The sequence below is a fragment of the Folsomia candida genome, unplaced genomic scaffold (assembly GCF_002217175.1).
Source record: "Folsomia candida strain VU population unplaced genomic scaffold, ASM221717v1 Fcan01_Sc002, whole genome shotgun sequence".
NCBI classification, from domain to species: Eukaryota; Metazoa; Arthropoda; class Collembola; order Entomobryomorpha; family Isotomidae; genus Folsomia; species Folsomia candida.
In genome coordinates, this window is record NW_019091194.1 from 4,106,427 (window position 1) to 4,112,426 (window position 6,000).

A 6,000-nucleotide genomic window follows, 5' to 3' on the forward strand; every position below is an offset into this window, starting at 1 on the left:
AAGACGGGAAGTGATTCTGAGTTTGGACTGGCTGGAAGTTGGAAGTGGAGGAGTACGTGATAACAGATCGTGTTGATTGGTAATATTACTCTCATATTTCACATCTAATTGTATCCCATTAATCAGACATTCAATATTTCCAAGAACTCGGAAACTTACCAAGTTCCACGGCTGATTAATTAATACGAAATTGAAGAGAAAATATTAAAATAATTTTTACTGCAAAGTTTAAGAAACACTTTATCATTTTTGGTTTTATGTTAAATTTTTCAATATAAGTAGTTCTCGATTCGAGGAATTTTGATGCACGTTTATCAGGTCTACACCAAAGTGTTTCTTTCTTAGCATGCTTTCTCCCCGTTTTTGTTGTCAGACTCACTCAAGTGAAAGTATGTGAACGGACCAGTGCACGATGTACTTTTGATTTCCCTCCGTCTTTGAAGGTGGAACGGTTAAATCTCCAAAGTGCTACAAATCTGTTATAATACAGACTTAACGACAGGTCAGATTAGCGAAGTCTCTCTCAAACTTCTTATCGTCTCTCTCTCTCTTCGCTTATTTCTTCTCCCGTTCCAGTCAACTTTCACCTTGGACGCAGCTCTTTTTATGACCAAAGTTTATTTTCTGGACATTCACAGCACTTTTTTAAGCACTAAATCCGATAAAAATCCAAAAGTTGTATATCTCTCTACTTATCTATGATAAGAAGGCAACTTTGAAGGAGAGTGTGATTCATGCAGCAACAGGGTTGTGAATATGTATATCCTAGCGACGTTGGTCCGAGTAGAAAGAGTCGGAAATTTTCATAGAATTTCAAAATTTTATATTTCTGAAATACTTATACATTTTCAGAAAAAGTGACATCAACTTTACGACCTTTTTAATCATAAAACTAATATAAATCTAGAACTTGAGCTATATATTTACAGGGGTGAGGAACCCGAGGTAAATAACTCGGATTTCCTTGATTGACACGCATCGGAAACCTGACGACGTTAGCAGGATAACCGATACACGCTCGTATCATCCAGGATGCTGGAACCCATCCCAGGAAAAATGCACCTACCTATTTTCCCCATACCCATGCACATTTCCAGGAAACTGTCTCCTCCACGTACGCACGTAAAATTGGACCCAAACCAAAAATAAACACTGAATTTATGTACAAACCCAAAACACATACACAATATCATTTGTCTCCATATAATACAGACCAAGCAAAATTTACACTCTTCGACTTATAAATTATGTCCGGTCTACTTCATTCCGACACTTTGGAGTAATATTCTTCCATTTTCACCCAATCCTTTAACCAACCCGGCTGGACAAACGGGGCTATAAACGGGCCTTCGGAATGTCAAGTGGAACAGTGAGCAGTTACATTTATCAATCTGTGGAATCCACATTGTGATGTTTGAAATAACTCCGTAGAGTCCGGTTCGAATTCCTGGCATAGTCTTTACTTCCCTGCAATTGAGTCCCTTGTCTCTCCTCTCCGGCTGGAATGGACAAGGAGTTCACATTATTTTCCTGTATTTGACACTTTTAATGTCCCCAGCAAAGAACACTTCAGCATCGGAGAAGAAGAACACTCCTCCTCCTCCACCAGCCAATGATGGGGGGAGAAAGGGGAGAAGAAATGATGGAAAAAATTAAACGGGTTAAAAATTGGATGGACACGTTGTACAAGTTTTTTTCTAAAAAAAACAAGACAACTTGCATTAAATTAAATGAGGTGATGCAACACGCGCATCTTAAGTATTCCTCTTTTTTACAAGTTTAAACATAAGTTTTGAGTGTAAAACTTTCCTTGAAATGCAACAGCTTTAGTTTCGCATTTATTTCCAAAAATACAAAACTTTTCATTTCACCAGTTTGTATCGTACTTTCTCCTCTCTGCTTAAAAATTAATTGGACTTTTTTTTATTATTGTTGATCAAATTTTATATAGGTTTGACGCAGAGGAGTAGAGAAAAATTAACGCATTTTTATTCACAAACTTATTCCGGGAGTTAATTCCTCCTCGCCTTTCAATCTTTAATCTAGTGGGGTGGTTGTGGAAGTGGGTAAAAAAAGCAGCTTGATGAATAGAAGACGCAAATGCAAACTGCAAATAAAAGAATACGTACGAAAAAGTAGGGTGTTAACAAAACAACTCTTAAAATTCGGGATGACATGAAAAGGAAATAAGAAACTTGGAAGTGAGTGAGTTTTTGAGTGAGATTTGAGACCGGAAAAAACTTTAATTAAGAAAGTGATAGAGTGTTCCTATTAAGGAAAAGTGTGTACGCCTGCACTTCATCCACTGGATGAGGTCTCTTATAAAGTTTTGGGGAAAAGGTGTTAAATTTATTTTTCTGGACAGATCATGATCATTCGACTGCGAGGGGATTCTTCTTCCCAAAGTTTTCTTCTCTCCGGAATCACATGGTCGTTGTTGTCATCTTGTGTTGCAAGTGATTGGAGTTATGTTACAAGTTTTGAAATCTCTTCGAAAATTGTTAAAGTGGAGAGTTTTTTAAGTTGAGAAAGTCTTATGCTTGATCGCACACAGAAGTCGAAACGAGGCATAAATAGCAATAAAAAAAAGTTTTTTTAGAGGAAATTAATTACTTAAAAAATTTGGAAATTTTAATTCCAACTTTAATTCGGGGCCGGAATAAAATGATTACTCAACAAAGGGACTCGACTTTCTGTCTCATTTTCCCAGAATGTCTCAAACCCTCCTCTTGCACATAAATAAATACGTATTATTCTCATTCCAATTCGTGTCACTAGTTGGTTTTTGGTATTTATTTATTTTTCAAGTGTTAAGCCCTAGCTTTGGCAACATCACCCCAAAATTCCACCTCTCTGCCATTCATTCGGAATTTGAGAGTGCCATAGGAGAAAGTCAGACAGAAAGAAAAATAAGATGGGATTAGACCTCGGATCCGTCTTGGTGTGTATGTGTGTTGAGTTCTCATTTTGTTGGCTTTCCTTTTCATCTCATTCATTTGTAGTTTAGACCATTTCTCTGGCTTTATTTCATACACAACATTTTATACCGAATTTTTCCATTTGCCAAACCAAACCAAACTGCTTGCTCTATCGCCCACCCTCTTCTTTCTCACATAATAATAAAATGTTGTAGACGAAATGTAGCAAAGAGGTGAAAACAGACGGAATTGTCTTTGTGGCACAGCCACATCGTTTTCCACTACTTTCATTGTCTCACATTAGCGTCGAAATTCGATCTGATTTCTCAATTTGGTCGGAAATCGAAATTTGACCGGATGTCGAAATTCGAATCCGTCCAACAGTTATCGTGGATACAGACAGACAGACAGACAAGCTATTTCCATAAAGGGACCCCTTAATAACACCACTCACTACCTTCTTCCATCTCCTTCTGTCTTAGAGGCAACGACATTATTTCTTATCATTGGGCTCTCTTTATACGTACGTAGAAGTAAAAATCATATGGAGAAAGTTCACATTTCCTTTTTTCACACTAGATTTTTTTCTCTCCTCCTTTCTCCTTTAAAAAACTGGAATTGTCACTACATACACCACCGAAGTGAAGAAAGAGTGATATTGCTGCCTGAGAAAAAAAATCAGGTTTTTGTTTCTCTCTCTCTTCCCCCACTTCCTTCCCAGTTATGAATGTAGTTAACCCAACCTCAGAAAACAACTTTTATCTGAAAAGACGACGACGAAAGACAAAGACACCGAGAGAGAGAGAGGCAAGGCAGGGGCCAAACTCATTTATTTCATGCCATATTAAATTACATAACATAACAGGGAAAGAGCCCCATTTCCTTTCGTGCATTAGTTGTATAATGCTCGTTTAAGTACAGTTTATCCCACCGTGTTTTCACCCTCTTCTTCTCTCCCAAAAAACTGGAGTGAAGTGAAAGAGCCCTCGGAGTCAAGAGGGTCGAGAGAACAATGCAAAACATAGCAAACATACGTACATGGGTCCATACATACATCCACATTTATTAAACTTTCTTGAACTACCTCAATAAAAAAATACATGCTGACTCGAGGAGAAGAAAGTTTTGAAATTTTAAATAAAACATGGTTCCCGACTCGAATTCTGAGAGTGAGGGGTCCCTTTTGAGCCGTGAATTTTTACACGTCATGTATCTCGATGGCTGACCAAGTGGGACTCTTACTTTCAATGTCATTCATCCTAAATTTTTATTTCCGACTGGTGTGATATTGACGCCGCTGTTGTTGTGGAGGGGCTGAGTGAACAGACGCCTCAAAACCTGAGAAGGAGAGAAAAAGAAAGCGAATGGAACAAGTAAAAGAAAACAAAGAAAAACAAATGGAGATGGATTTACAGGGAAAGTGGTCTTGTTTTGGGAGTACGAGAGGAGAGAGTAGTACGAGTGAAAGTGCAATGGCACTAAAAGTGAAGTGCCCTTTCGGGCTAATCCTGATACGTCGCAGAAATAGTACAACCAACACCACCACCATTTCTTCTATTGGAAGATGGGTGTATGTACCTTCATCTCAGAAAAACAGAAGCAATTCTCTTTATCCTATTGTTCTTCTAAATTGGTCGGCTCAAACACCACATTTACTTTTTATATTCTTTAGACAACAGTAAAATATCCCAGGGTTGAATGAATTCGGTGGGTCGTCGTCCCGTTTGGCATTCTACTCTCCTCGCTCAGGCTCATTTACTGCTTGGCTGCTATATGTAGAAGGTCAATACAGGCTCTACTTATACATACCTGACCAATACACAACTAAACTATTAACCACCCCCCAAGTAAAGTAAGTAAAATTGTAAATAAGACTCGGTCCTCCGAAACGAACGAGGCACGGAGAAAGTAAATGGAGACAAGCTAAAGACCTGATCCCGTTATTTTTACGAGGATTCTATCACTGAATCCCATTTACTTTATTTTCACTCGCTCTCCTTGTTCACACTTTCCTTAATGGAATCTACATAAAATCCTATTAGTATTAGTGACTCGAAATGCAATACTGACTGACTCAGTGAGCGAAGGACAAGCAGATAAACGCAAACGGAAAGAAAGCAGTCTTACCAGCCACCGTAAACACGTAACTTCTAGCCTGAAAATAAGCAAGTATATATAAGACCGAGACGAAGAGATGGATGACGGTACGAGTGACGAATCTATCTCTAAAGCCCTCAAACCTTAAGAAACCTAAGCTTAATTCCTATTTTATTAACGATGAGTGACACGAGACGGAGGGGACGCGCTAATTATCTATTACTTTGTCTTAGAGAAAGCACGGCTCTCATACAAAATGAGGAGCGTGAGTGCTGGGCTGAAGTTGCAATGAAATTAACAAAGAAAGAACAACACAAAACATCTTCCGCCCATCGTGTCCCTTGTTTAATTCAGAGGGTTCCAGCCTCTTTTTCGCTGCACTGCTGCTGCTCCTTCTCCTCTGCCTTTGTTGGCACTAAATGCCTAAGCAATTTCAAGGGAAGTAAGTGCAACTAAATTAAACCACGACACGAACACGAGACACAAAATGAGTGAGGATGAGCAGCAGACGAGCACCCTAATTCCTCATTTTGTCATGTCGTCAATTTCGGAAAAAGGACATTTACAGATACTCTCGGCTTGGTGGGATCCTTTGAAGTTGAAGGGGCAGAAGATACACATTATTCTGGATGATTCTGCATGAATGTACAAATTACTTACTTACTTGTGGAGAAAGTAGAGTCAGAGGTTTTGTAATCATCTGGTGAAGAAGGAATCTCCACGTAAAATCAGAATTTCTTCCTTAGTAAATATAACGATGATGATGATGATGATGAAGAATGACTCGTGTGAAGCAGCGGGATGACATGTCTCGGACAGGACATGACAGTGACTGATCATATTATTAAGATTAAGGAAAGTAGCAACTTTGACTCTCAAGACATTCGTCAAGATGGATAACTTTCCTCGGTGCAGGTTTATAACTCTGGAAGCATATGAAATTGAAATGTGGATGTACGGTACAACCAACTTGATGCATTTATTT